Source organism: Solanum verrucosum, unplaced genomic scaffold, assembly GCF_900185275.1.
Source record: "Solanum verrucosum unplaced genomic scaffold, falcon-dt-bn FXZP01000305.1, whole genome shotgun sequence".
Taxonomy (NCBI): domain Eukaryota; kingdom Viridiplantae; phylum Streptophyta; class Magnoliopsida; order Solanales; family Solanaceae; genus Solanum; species Solanum verrucosum.
This window is the reverse complement of record NW_026019908.1, coordinates 397,559-412,863: the sequence shown is the minus strand read 5'-3', so window position 1 is coordinate 412,863 and position 15,305 is coordinate 397,559.

Genomic DNA, 15,305 nt, shown 5'->3' with positions numbered 1-15,305 from the left:
GGGAATTTAGAAATAATGATTTGGATGAGTTATTTTAGGGGTCTAAAACATATATATAGTTAGTCTAAATTGGAATAAAATGATGTCACTTAATATTAATTAAAATAGGAAAACCCCAAAGTTCCCTAAACTAACTCCCTAAAACAGTTCCCAGGTCACCACCCACGACTCACCACTGACGGACCATGGTTAGACCCACAGACCGTGCTGGTGAACCGTGGTTTGGTTCTGGGACTTTTTTCCTGGGACCTCAACCCACGACCCCTCACCCACGGGCGTGGACTGACTAACGGGGCGTAGGTCCCTTCCGTTGGTCACTGTTTAGGTAATTCTCTAGGGTCTTCCTCAAGGACCCATGGTTGGTCTTCGGGGTCATACCTTGATGTTCTAACACAAAACCCTTTAGTTTTAGGTACGTCAAGGTATTCACAACTCTAACGCTCACGTCAAGCTCTAGTTTATCCTACTAGTTTCCGGGGTGTTACAGTTTGGCAACACTTTGATTTTTTTTTTTGAAAATGGTGTATTATTTAAAGAAAATTGTTTACATTGTAAACAAAATTATGTTGCTAATACAACTAGAAATGGAACAAGTGGACTAGACAACATTTGACTAACCGATGTAAAGTGTATAAGCCCCCGCCTGTTGCACCTGGTATTAAAAAATTGTTAAATATTCAAAGTAACAACTCTTTGATAGAGAATTGGAAATTTGAGCAAGAGGTATCTCGGAGAGCTTTTGTTGAGATGATAATTTTGGATGAACTACATTTTAGTTTTGTTTAAAAAGAAGGCTTTAAGAAGTTTATGAGTAAAGTCCAACCTTTGTTTCAGATTCCTTTTTGTAGAGCCATTACAAGGAATTCTTATGAATTTTATGGTGAATTAAGAATGAATTTGAAAAAGTGTTTTAGAGAAATACAACCAATAATTTGTCTCACAACATACACATGGACCTTAGTGCAAAAAATCAATTATATGTATTTGACTGCTCACTTTATTGATAGGGATTGGGTGCTTCATAAAAGAATATGGATTTTTTGTCCTATCACTAGTCATAAAGGTGAGAATTTGGCTGAGTGTATTAGTAATTGTTTACTTGATTGGAACTTGAACAATGTCTTCACTGTTATGATTGATAATGCTTCTTCAAATGATGTGGTAGCTTTAGAGTTGTCCGAAAAATTAGATATGTGGAGAATTAATATGATGGATGGTAAGCATCTCCATGTATAAGTATGGCTCACATACTTGATCTAATTGTGCAAGATGATTTGAAAGAAATTGGTCATTCTATCAAACAGATGAGACAAATGGTGAAATATGTTAGATCATCTTCTACAAAGACAAGAAACTTCTTGAAATGTGTTGAAATGCAAAAGATAGAATGTGATAAAATGTTGTCTTTAGATGTGCCTACTAGATGGAATTCCACCTATTTGATGTTGGACACAGTAGAAAAGTTTGAGAAGGCTTTTGAGAGGTTTGATCTTTATGATGGTAATTTTAATTCTTTTTTTGCTACTGATGTTTGTGAAGATGGAAGTATTGCAAGTTCAATTCAAAATAAGGATTGGGCTAATGTGAGGAATGTCACAAAGTTTCTTGAAAAAATTTATGAGCTCACATTGAAAGTTTTCGGTTCACTGTTACTTCTAATTTTCATTTTGAGGATATATGTGAGCTTGATACATATTTGAAAGTATGTATGACAAGTGATGATGTTGATTTGAGTAAAATAGCTTTGAGGATGAAAGAAAAGTTCAAGAAATATTGGGGTACTCCTGAAAATATGAACAAAATGCTTTTTATTGCTTCTGTTTTGGATCCTCGCAATAAATTTGTGTATGTAAGTTTTTCTCTTGAAGAATTATTTGGGGAAGAAAAGAGAAATATAGTGAATAACGAAGTAGATGTTTACTTGAAGAAATTATTTGCGATCTATGTAAGTAAGTATGCAAAAGGTTCTAAAATTAATCATCTTCATCTAACTCATCTGATGCATCTACTTATGGTCTTTCTCAAAATGTGAAAACAAATTCTTTGAGAACTAAGTTTTAAATGAAGAAACAAAAGGAAGATTTTGGAAGTTTAGGTGTTAAATCTGAGTTGGATAAATATCTTCTTGAAGACCAAGAGCCTGAATTTGAGGATTTTGATATTTTAATTTGGTGGAAAGTTAATTCTCCTAGCTTCCTATACTTTCATAGTTGGCTCGAGATGTATTGACTATTCCTATGTCGAGTGTGGCATCGGAATGTTAATTTAGCACCGATGGTCATATTCTTCCATTTAAAAGTTCATTGACTCCCAAATGTGTGCAATGCCTTATTTGTGTCCAAGATTGGATTAGACAAGAAACTAAGTCTATTTGTGTTGAAGAAAAATTGGAGTTTCTTGAAAAAATTGAACTTGGTAAGACTTTTTATTTTTTATTTATTTTTGGAAAAAATAAAATACTTATTGTGTTGTATGACATATTTGATTTTCTTATTTATAGAGATGGCAAATAGTGGAAGAAACTCTTGCATTGTTGATCTATGATTGCAAGTCTCAAGTATTTAATAGTGGTGAGTTCAATACGTTATTTATTTAATCATATCATTTTTTAATCTTAAAAGTAGTATTCTAACATTTGAATTTATCTTAAAAGGTCCAAGAGTCAAGACAATGAAGAAGGTGTAGAGTACTAAGTTTTGTTAGTGTTTTTGTTGGCACTTAAGACTTGAAAGTGGTCTCATGGAAGAAAGTCAAGAAACTACATTGTTGCTCATTATTGTTATTTGTTATTGTTGGCATTTGAAAGTGATCTCATGTAAGAAGCTACATTGTTTGTTGCTCATTATTGTTGTTTGTTATTGTTGGCACTTCAAACTTGAAAGTGGTCTCATGGAAGAAACTACATTGGTGCATTATTGTTACTTGTTATATTGTTATTATGTTGTTGTGTAATGACATGATCAATTGATCATTGTATTTGTGAAGTGTAGTGAAGTTTTATTACTTGTTAAATTGTTGCTTGTTAGTGCCATTTTGGCTTTATTATTTTTACTTGTTAAATGCCTAGTATAGTTGGCTAGATTGCTAGTCATTACTAAAGTCTAAATATTTGATAACTAGTAATAGCTTAAGTAATTAGGACCACTAAAGCATAGTAGCATACCATAGAAATTAGAATAGAAATTAGATATTTTGGAAGAGCCACAAAAATATGTACTACTAATTTAATTAATCTAAGAGACATTAGCATTGTTGCTTTTTGACGCATCTCTTATGCTGCAACTTGAATCATGTGCCCTCTTCTAGTCTTCTTCGCCGTTGGAGTTTCATCACCCATCATCTTTGTTAAATCTCCACCAAACGTATCCACAAACGTCCTCTGTAAATCCTCTAGACCCTCCATATCCACAAACATACTCATAACAATTTAAGGACCACTTATTTTTAGCCCATTAAGCTGAAAAATCAAACAAAAAAAATTGTAAAATTTTAAATTTTTAAAAAACCACTAAGAACCCTATAACAAAAAACTAAACCAACAAAAACCGAACTGAAATAACATAAACCGAACCGAAATAATTTGGTTCGGTGTTTGGTACACGTGGTACAAGAACCGAAAATTGAAAAAACAAAAAAAATGAAACCAAACTGAATTACCGAATGCCCAGCCCTACTCAGTTGAAAGTACATGTAGGGCATGAGAACGAACTAGTCCAACACTATGATAGCCTTACATAACTAGAAGAACAAGGTTCTTGAAGAATCTTGAATAAGAACTTGATAGAAGCCTTGAAACCCTAATTTGAAGGTAAACAATCAAGAAAACTTTTCTTGAGATTCTTGAATTAGTTTCTTGAAATCTCTTGAAGAAGAATCTTGAAAAAGATTGAAAGAATCTTGAATGGAGTATTCTACTTTGATTTTTCCTTAGGGTTTTGCCTTAGGGTTTGAGAGAGAAGATAATTATGGATTAAGAAATGAAAATCTGATTGTTTTGGATCTTTAATTGGTCAAGTTTTCTTAGAGGTAAAAAGACTAAAACTACCCCTTTTAATATTTTCACATCAGCTAATTCGTCACTGTAGTGTATCAGGTTACTAAAATGGTCATAATTTTTTACTCAAAACTCGGATTGTTGCGAAATTTGTGGCATTGGAAAGAAGATTCAAATACCTTTAATTTGTTTTATTATGGGATACGTAACTCTATATATTCTAAGAGATATGGTCATTTGAAGTTGACCAAAGAGAATCTTACATCAAAACTTAATCGGTAAGGAAACTTACAACTCAACTTTGTGCTAGGAGTTTCTAGTGACCTTAATTAATATCCAAAATCATTCCCACACTAAAGAATTTAACTTTACACATATGGTCAATTTAAGAATCACCTGATATGACCTTACATGTAAATGAAGAATAATTCGGATCTTAACTTAGAAATTTTTTGGGTGTTACAATATCTCCCCCTTGGGATCATTCATCCTCGAATGATGGTTAAACTGAAAATGGAAAGGAAAGGAGTTACTCTTACTATCACTTTGACTGTTGAACTTCCCTACTAACATAGGCGGAACTGAATCATACTAAGAGTTTGGAATTGTCTATAGCACATAAGTCAAGAACGATATTGTTTTGAACATAGTCACGCTCTCTCTGAAGTTAACTTACATGAATTAAATGAATCTTAACATGAAGCAAGAATAAGACTATTATGCCTTAAGAAATACAACTTCTAGCTTTCAAGCCTAGCAACACCTCGAAACCACACCCTTATTTATGAATACCACACCTCATTAGCTGCAACTCATAACTCCTACAAGGATTTATGACTAGTCCTACCAAGGTCTAAGTTAGATTGTCTGCTCTTATTGTGTTCAAGCTTAATCTCTAAATCAGAAGATGTTAAACATGAGATGTTTATACTTATCTAAACCACAAGATTCAGGTTCTATACCTCTTTAGGGAATCTCATCCTAAGAATACTTCTCTTTATAGTTGCCTTGAACCAACCTTGAGCATATCAAGAAATATCTAGTGCATCATGCATTCATCCACACGCTACTAACACCACATTCAAGCCTAGTACTATAATCACTCCATGAACTCCTACTAACTAACCCTTATAAGAATTTCTCATTCTCTTGTCACTTCTACCAACTTAACTTTCATGCATTATTACCTGGAAACTGACTTATTATTCATCGTTAAACCTTTTCTCCTTCTTCCTCCACATTTATAACCTTAGATGGAATAAACACACCATCACTATCACAATAAGAAATAGCAATCCTCTTCTCTATACTTTACACAATTACTATCAACAACACACTCTCAAAACTAAAAAAATTACTTAAAGAGTTCTAGGGCAAAAGATCATAAACACGATTCATTCGAGATATCTTATATAAGAATATGCATGACATAACATTATGTTGCTAGCCATTAAGAGTAAATTATGAATTTGTGAGACTGAACATACTATGAGACATGAGTGCTTATATGAATAAGTTCATATCATGAGGCTGATAGTCATAACTTTATGGATAAGATTGAGACCAATGGGCTAAAGTCTTTGCCCCTCATTCTGTGAACTGAGGATAAAAGTGTATCTCTTTGAAGTGTATGAGCATAGGTCATAGACACAATTCTGATATTAGGAATATCAACAATATGTTGTAACGACTGATTTTTGAGGAATACGCTAGAGAATGAATAAATCGATATGTCACTCTAACTCTTTTTGAACACATCACTATCTGATTTTCAACACTTGACTTTGTTTCTCATCTTATCATATCCCCCTTAGGTCTCAAACTGATACTTTATAGTTATGGATCTATTCCATCTTTTCTAAACTAGTCTATATTCAATTTACTCTAATACTCAGAAAAATTCAAATCTCATGTCTATAGAGTTTTCCATGTGCAAATACTAAGATTCCTTCTAGAGCTTCTTTCTAAGATGCTTCTTTTAACCTATTCACATTGGCTTATAAACCCACTTAATCTAACCTTAATAGTATGACTTCTCCTTCTTAGCCCACTAATATTGTCCTTCTAAGTTCATATCAATCTAACCGGAGAAAACTTGAACTATGCTTGAAAGGCCATCATTGGCTATGTATAGTTCCTTCGACGAAACTATAAAGGGTAATAAATAAAACACAAATCAGTCTACTCTACATTGATAACTCAAATATTCTATCAAGGCACATATTGAAAGTCATAAACTTTATTAGAATCTCGTCTGAATACATATTATCTCAGGTGCACCCCTTAATGCTCTTGATAATCTAATGACTTAATCACACTTTATTGCTCTCATCTTTAAGTTAGAATCCCACACTTGTACCACTCACATTAATTGCAACTAGCATCTTAATTCCCCACCTACTCTATGTCAAATCTACCAGATCTCTCAAAATCAACTTTATCACCCTCATATTATCATCTTATTTTTTTAAATCATGACACTCATCTCAAATTCAAGCTTAGTGTCTAGTACTAAATATGGATATCAATATATTTTCTCACATACTATACTTACTTATGACTTCTAGATAAAATGAAGAAATACTCGCCCACCAAGACCTCATGACAAGAAGTCAATCTTTATCTTTCAGTTCTACATACTTACAATTTACCATCACATTCCATTTCACAAATTAAGTACTATTTACTCATTCACTATACATAATTACTTAATTAGTTCTACAAATCATAGACTCTACCTAAGAAAAAGTTATAAGCCTATCGTAGATCTGTTACCTCATGAATACTCCTCCACTTCTATTCAACACTTATACTTGATCGTTACTAACACATTGACACATCATCATAAACTCCTTTCTAGTTAAAGTATACTCTAACTCATCCATACTAGTAACTCTTACTCTATCTTTTATCATGAAATCTACACAAAGTTATTATTCCTTTGTCTACTCATAAAGGAAAAATCCTCATTAATAACTCACTAGGGGCATGACTAAAATAGCATAATTTGCCTCATCACTATCTCCCTTTCTTAGATTACTGAACCTCTGCATGCATTCTTCTAACCTTGGGTACTTTTACTACTACTACTACTTATAACCTCGTACTCATACTATCTTTTTGGGTGCAAATACTACTCAAGCTCTACAACAAACCTTCTCATAAGGGTCTCAATTGAAACAAGGTTTAGCGAAGAGAGTACATCTCGCTTTTAGCTTTAACGCATGGTTCACATGAATATAAGTGCATTATTTCAAAACTCAACACTTAAACTCACTCACGGGCTTCTCTCAAGCCCCTTTTCAGTCTCATGACTTTCTCAAGATTTTTGCTCAGAGTAACTCATCGATAAGGATCTGGCTTTGATTTTTCAACTACCTTAAGTATGAGAGGTAGTCGAATGGATATGAGAAAAGAACGAGTTAGAAAAAATTCCTTATGACATAACTCTACTGCACGATATAGAGTATGAAAGAAGGAAACCTTTTCTTAAATCTCTGTAGTCCCTCATTTAAAGAAGTGGGGCCCTCACAACCATAAATAAGATCCTACTGACACGGCTTCATAGACACCCTATGACACTTGAACTCTATGCTCTGGGATAAAGTTTGTCACGACCTAGACCTACACCCTGGACGTGGCTGGCACTCGAGAACCATTGTTGGTCCCAAGCGAACCCTCATCCTGGTTGACTACAATCGGAAGACTAACTCAAGCATACATAATCATCAAATTGAAAATAACATTTTAAAAAACAGTGTAATAAATCTCAAAACTCTCTAAATATACTGAGTGTGAAACATTAGTTTTAAATAAAACATCTTAAACTGTAAGACTCTCGAAAACATTCTATCTATGAAGCCTCTACTATAAAAAATATGAGTGTTGGGAAAAGACCCACGACTCCTCAAAAGAACTACTACTAGCAACTCATAAAACTGGAGTCCTCCGAAAGCAAGGAGACCTCACTCAAAAGTTGACGAGCGGATGAAGTGATCTTAACAAACTCTTGTTGAGGTACCTAAGAACCTCTATATGCATCATTAAAAGATGTAGGTCGCATGACATCAGTACATTGAATGTACGAGTATGTAATATAGTTTAATAAAAAATAATTGAATGAAAGGACTATTATAAATATAAATATATACTCAACTGAATGTAAAGAAATAAAGAAGTGAAATCGTTAAAACTTTACAAAGATACTTACTCATCTCAGAACTCAACATATTAAGTGATATAATGAAAATACTCTTTTAACTCTATTTGGGAGATTTTCTAACCGACAATCATCACTATGAGCTACGTGATGATACAACGTCTCGTCCACACTGCCAGAACTGTCCTATACCTTGTCGGGGTATAGAATACCTCAACTAAGTGGATCCATTATTAAGCTCTGCCTGAATGCACTTAGGATTCATCTAAAAAGTATGATCTTGTACCCATGTTGGCATACATTGTTTATGAGGAATGTGAGTTGTCTGAACGCATCCCCATATTGGTGCTCAATACTACTCCCAATAATATATACTCATTCTAAATGTTTAAAAACAAGCTCTTCCTCTGGTTTGAGATAATTGCTCAAACTATCCTCCTAAAAGAGATAATTGCTGTTGAAATATCTTTGAACTCATAACTCATTTAGAAATCAAAGTTTCTCTTTTATCGATGTAAAAATTGATACCTTTGGGAATACTTAGTTCCCTTATACTCTTACTCAATTCATACTTGAAAACTCTTTCTCAAAAATACATCAACATCATATTGTGATATAATCATTGATGACTCGGCAAGTCATACTGCATAAACATTGATGGCATAACTAGATACCATACTGCTTAAACATTGATGACATACTCAATTGTCATACGAATCATGTTTTAGAAACTCTTTCTTAAAACTCATCTTTAATTCATCAAATACTCAGTTTAAAACTCAAGTGTTGGCTTTAAAAAGCTTCTCAATATTTATAAGTCAATTCATAGGGTTCATATGGAATTATGGACATGAACGACTCAACTCATGGATCTTAATAGCAATATGGAAACTCGATACTCAATGATACTACTCATCTCAAATAAATACTCAATTCATAGGGTTTATGCTAAAATATAGACATGAACGAATCAACTCAAGAATCTTACTGCATTTCATATAGCAATTCCATAATTAGGAATAGAATTTCAAAAAGAATCTGAAACTCAAGAACTCAAAATCAAATCATCTCAAGAATACTCAAATCTAGGGATAGAATCCTAGATTACTCTTTTACTCATTTGAAACTAGATGTAGGGCGTGAGGACGAACCAGTCCAACACTATGATAGCCTTATATATATGGAAGAACAAGGTTTTGGAAGAATATTGAATAAAAACTTTATTAGAAGCCTTGAAACCCTAGATTGAAGGTAAACAATAAAGAAAACCTTTCTTGAGATTCTTGAATTAGTTTCTTGAAATCTCTTGAAAAAGATTGAAAATATCTTGAATGGAGTCTTTTACTTTGATTTTTCCTTAGGGTTTTGCCTAAGGGTTTGAGAGAGAAGAGAATGATGGATTAAGAGATGAACATCTGATTGTTTTGGGTTTTTAATTAGTCAAGAAATTTGTTTAGGGTTTTCTTTGAGGTAAAAATACAAAGACGATCCTTTTTAAAGTTTTCTCGTTGGCTAATTCGTCACTGCACTGTATCATGTTACTAATATGGTCATAACTTTTTACTCAAAACTCAGATCAAATACCTTTAATTTGATAGGTTATGAGCCACGTAACTCTATATATTCTAAGTGACATAGTCGTTTGAAGTTGACCTAAAGAGAATCTTACATCAAAACTTAATCGGTAAGGAAACTTTCAACTCAAGTTTGTGCTAGGAGTTTCTAGTGACTTTAATTAATATCCAAATCATTCCCACACTAAAGAATTTACCTTTACACATATGGTCAATCTAAGAATCACCCGATATGACCCTACATGTAAATGAAGAATAGTTTGGGTCTTAACTTAGAAATTTTTGGGGTGTTACAAGACGTGGATGAGAAAATGTATCGTGGAATGGTCGGATCACTACTCTATCTCACCGCAAGTCAACCAAATATCATGTACAGTGTATGAAAGTGTGCACGCTTTCAATCTGCTCCAAAGGAATCACATCTCACTACAGTAAAAAGAATTATTGACTATTTGATTGAAACTATTGAATTAGGGCTATGGTATCCTCACTCTTCTAACTTTGATTTAATTGGATACTCAGACGCTGATTTTGCAGGTGATCAAATTGATTGCAAAAGTCCCAGTGGAACTTGTCAAATTTTAGGACAATCTTTGATCTCATGGCACAACAAAAACTAAAACTCTATTGCACTCTCTACTACTGAGTCTTAATATCTAGCAGTGGAAAGTTGTGGTACTCAATTATTATGGATGATGCATCAATTACTTGATTATTATCTCTCTTATGAAGCAGTTCCTATCTTTTGTGATAATACCAGCGCCATTTGTCTTTCTAAATAATGTGAATCATTCTAAAGCTAAGCATAATGATATCAAGCATCATTTTATTAGAGATAATGTTGAAAATGGGGATTTCTCTCTAGAACTCATTGATTCAAAAAATCAGTTAGCTGACATTTTTACAAAACCTCTGCTTGAGGAAAGATTTCGTTTTCTTCAAAATTGCCTTGGTATTACTTGATTTAATTAATGTGACTTTTTCCTTTTATGTGTTAACATTATTTTCTTTTTCAGACTTCCTGCCCTTAATTGTTACATGTATCGCCCTTTCCTCTTCTCCATAACCCCCGTCTTTTCACTTTCTTTTAGACGTCTCCCCTTCATTTCTGACTCTTCTCTATCTTTTTTAAAACCCTTCAATTTTCTCCCCTCTCCTTATTTGTCTCCTCTCTTTGTTTAGTTCTCTCATCCAAAATGCCTAGAACTCGCTCCATGGCCTCTCTCAAGAACTCAACTTCTTCAAGCTTCGATGAAGTGAACATCTTATTCCTCTCTTCCGATTCCTCTAATGAATCGCTCGTTTCTCCTACCTTTCCCGTCAAAAGGAAAGCTTCCTCTTCCAAGAAGAAGAATCTAAAGAAACCTCGTCCTAATGCATCAGGATCTCTATCTCCTGAAGACATGCAATGATTTTGCGGAATCGAACATAAAATCAAGTATGACAGCTTCAAAACTCGACCTATCATTCCTGGTTGTGTTATCAATCTCAGTCTATTGAAGGACTCTCAATGTGCGGTAAGTTCGTTTCTCAAGGCTCAAAAACTCTCTTTGTTGTTTAGTCTGTGTGGTCTTGAATTTTTTTGAAGAAGTTGTTCGACTCTTCTACGCAAATCTCTACATCTCTTCTGACAATGGTGAGGCGGAAACCCTCATTATGGGAAATCATATAATTATCAACGAACTGTTGTTTGAAGATGTGTTTGGTACTAAGTTTGCTAGCGTAATTTCGTATATGGACGGAACTTGGCCTGATGATTTTGAGGTCTCTCTGGAAGGTGCCAAGAGAGTCGTAACTGAGCCAGACTCTAACTTATCTGATTTTGGGCCTTTGTCTCTTTGTTAACATCGTATTCTGGCACATATTGTAGCCACTACTCTTATTCCCAGGAAAGGATCTCTGAGTAGTATTTCTACTCGAGACACGTTTGTTCTCTACTGTTTACTCAAGAAATACAGCATCAACTAGGCAGTTTGGTTCAAAGAACACATGTTGGAAAGTGTTGAAGACCCTAATGCCTCTGCAAATTTGCCATATGAGTTACTTGGCTCACGCATCCTGGTAAATCGTCTTGTGGATCTCTCAATGTTTACACATGTTGTCATTAATGCTACTTATGATTCTCGTACTTTCTCTAGTATGGGGTATGCACAGGTGGAAAATAAATGGGTGAAAAAGGACTCTGTTAAAGCAAGAGTTGAAGGTGTCAAACCCATAAAGATCTCTGCGAATTCGGCTGCCCTCCTGATGCAGGGCAATGACGAACTCAAAACTCGTATTCTAGCAGTGGAAAGTGGTTTGGAGACTCTTCATGATGTGGTTGAAATTGTATTTCGCCTTCAAAAGGATACGAGCTGTGATGTTGGTAAGTTACGTATTGCTATGACTGGCATAAAACAGGAAGGGATCTCCACAGTTAACAAGTTTATTCAACAAGCTGACTCTCTCAAAAGTGGAGTCAGCTCTTCAAACAATGAACTTGTTGTCAGTGTCCAGACCTCTTACTCCAGTCTCTCTAAAAGTGTGGAACGCTCCTAAAATTCCTATTGTGTAAAGATCATCAACACCCACAAGTAATTTTTGGGTGATCGTTGAATATCTAACCTTGGATCTTTTGTTTTTGTCTACTACTACTTTTGAACTATCTTTCAACAAAGGGCATGTCCCTACTTCTATCTGCCTTTTGGATTGCTTATTGAGGACTCTTGCTCTGTTATTATCTGTTGCAACCTTGGTTTGGCCTTATCCTGTGTCTTCCTAATTTTTCTTCTTTTTGATTATGCCAAAGAGGGAGATTTGTTCCCACAATTTTCATAAAGACGGTGGAGCTACAACAAACCATAAAGGCATGGGAGGCTACAAATTAAACTAGAATCTACAACCACACACTCCAGGGAAAATAGGGAAGCTCCATTATATAAAATTGTGAATTAATTGTCATTATCAAAAAGGGGGAGATTGTTACCCTCATAAAACCAGTTGATTTTTGATAAACGACTCTTAACAAATATTTGTACCCTTTGTAGGAAAAAAAATCAAAAAGAAAATAAGTCAAGCATGTACAAACTGATATCCAACGGAAGATAGGAAAGCCACGATTAGAGGAATTACAAATCAATTCAAGATACCTTCAATCCCAGAAACAGTTTGATTAAGCAAGGACAATCATCAACAATCCTGCCAAGAATCAAGGAAGCTATCACGAGAAGGAAGAGATTCAAATCAAGCCGAGATTGGAGAAGATCATCTCAAGAAGGAAGGAATGATCATGAACATATCTAATATGGACATGAATCAGTAAATCACCTCAATCAAGGAAGGTCTGATCATGTACATATCTAATATGGACGTGAATCAGCAAATCACTTCAATCAAGGAATCCCTCAATATCCCTGATTGAGAGAAACACCTTTGGGTTTTTCCTTACAAGAGCAAGTAGCCCACCTATCTATATAAACCTCCTTTGGCCATAGTTGTGAAGTACGCACTTCACTTGAACTTGTATTATTGTCTTTTGTTGTCTTTCATAAAAGCTTTGTATTCTCTTAAGTATACAACTGAAAAAGAAAAGAGAAAAAAAGATCAAAGTGTAAGTTATACAAGTAGAGGTTGTGTCAAAGTAGAAAGATCTTATTTGTATATGAGATAGGGCTCCAAGTCGAACTACTTTGTAAACACCCAATTTCTCAACAAGATCTTAAGGACGCGCCTTAAACCTAAGGGGACTGGAAGTAGGCACCACTTTGGTGTTTCGGACCAGCATAATATTCTGTGAGTCCTTTATTTACTGCATTTACTATTATCGTATACTGTTAAATTAATCTGCAGGTGAGTCGACTAAAGGAATTATTAATTCACCCCCTTCCCCCCCTTCAGTTTCACTAAAGACTTTTGTTATGTGGCTGTAGCTATGAATGATTGTTGAACATTGCTTTTATGGATGAATTTGATTATTAAATAAATTATTATTCTTGTATTCTTGATTTAGTATTTTGATACTAGACCACCAATAAAATAAATACATTGTCTACTCTTTAACTCGAATGACGAATAGGTAGATAGAACAGAGAAGTATGATCTTTATTGCATACCACTTGTTTAGATTTGTGTTCAGTGTTGACGCTCACACAAATATCGTGCGTGGTTACGATACAAGATGAAAAATAAATGTTCAACACTTGAGTCTGTCTATTTCCGCTCAACGATGTAGTTAGACGGTCAACTTGGGTAGGTGGTTAGAGATCGAGAGATCATGATCATAATAACAACCCGGTAAATCAATAATTTGATAACCTTATGAAATCCATGAAAAAGATGTGATGCATGAATTCTTAGTATGTTGTAGCCCTGGAATTGCATCAATCATTGTAAGTTAATCTTATTATTTAATTCTTGCATTCTTTTGTTTACAAATAAAAATTGAATTCTTTTGGCACTCTTGAATAAATATTTAGACTAGTATAATTTAGTAAAATAGTTAATCGATAAATCTTTTAGGTTCGATAATCCGGCTCTTTTAGAGCCATATATTACTTGAGCGACCACATACCCTCATGTGTGCATTCGGAAGCAACAATGAACTATCCAACGACAAAAGAAAAAATAATTCTTTCCTATAAAGATTGTGGCCATGATCAAAACTATAGCTTATACATATTAATAACTCAAATAAAGCCTAAATCAAATCTTCATTTTCATTCTCTTATTAGTAGTACTTGTTCAATAAATTTCTATGATATTTGCTAACACCATATTTTAACATAATGTCAGAACACGTCTCGTATTTTGTATTAAACGTCTTATAATTGTTGATTTCACTAGGACAATTTTTCTTTGGGGAGAACTAATTACATATTTGGAAGACCTTATCGAAAAAAATATTTAAAAGTCAAACCAACTTTTTAAAAAAAAACTAAGAAAAATCGAGACCGCTTTATTTGATTTGATTTGATTTGATTTACATATTTTTTTTAAAATAGTTGGTTTAACTTGATAAATGAAAATTTTGAACCAAAACAAATATACGTACCACCCCTAGCTATAAATTCATAATAGATGAAAATTTTGAACCAAAATAAATATACGTACCACCCCTAGTAATAAATTCATAATAGACTATTACACCATTCAACAACCCAAGCGACAAATTATTTATAAACACAGAATTATTATTTCACTTAATTTTTAAGTGTGCTAAGTTTATTTTAAAATTTTAAATAACTTATTTGAAAAAAAAGAAAAGAATGGGGGATTGTCTTGACATTTTATGTATACAAGTGTGATCATGCCTAAACAATGTTTTTGTCTAAGCACATCCTTAATCTGGTGTTTCTACACCGCAAAGGGGTGCAAGCTCTTTCTTTTTTATTTAATCATCTGAGTTTATAACTCACTGACTCGACTAATCAAAATTTGCACTATGTAAAACCTGTTAAAAACCTGTTAAAAGAGGAAATGCTCCCTACCAAAAATTTCTCTATTCTCAAAACTCGAAGTGCTCATTTCTTGTCTCCCTACAATATCCAAATTCCAGAAATTTATCTACCAATATGATAATCTTGATGAGCTCATAAGTATA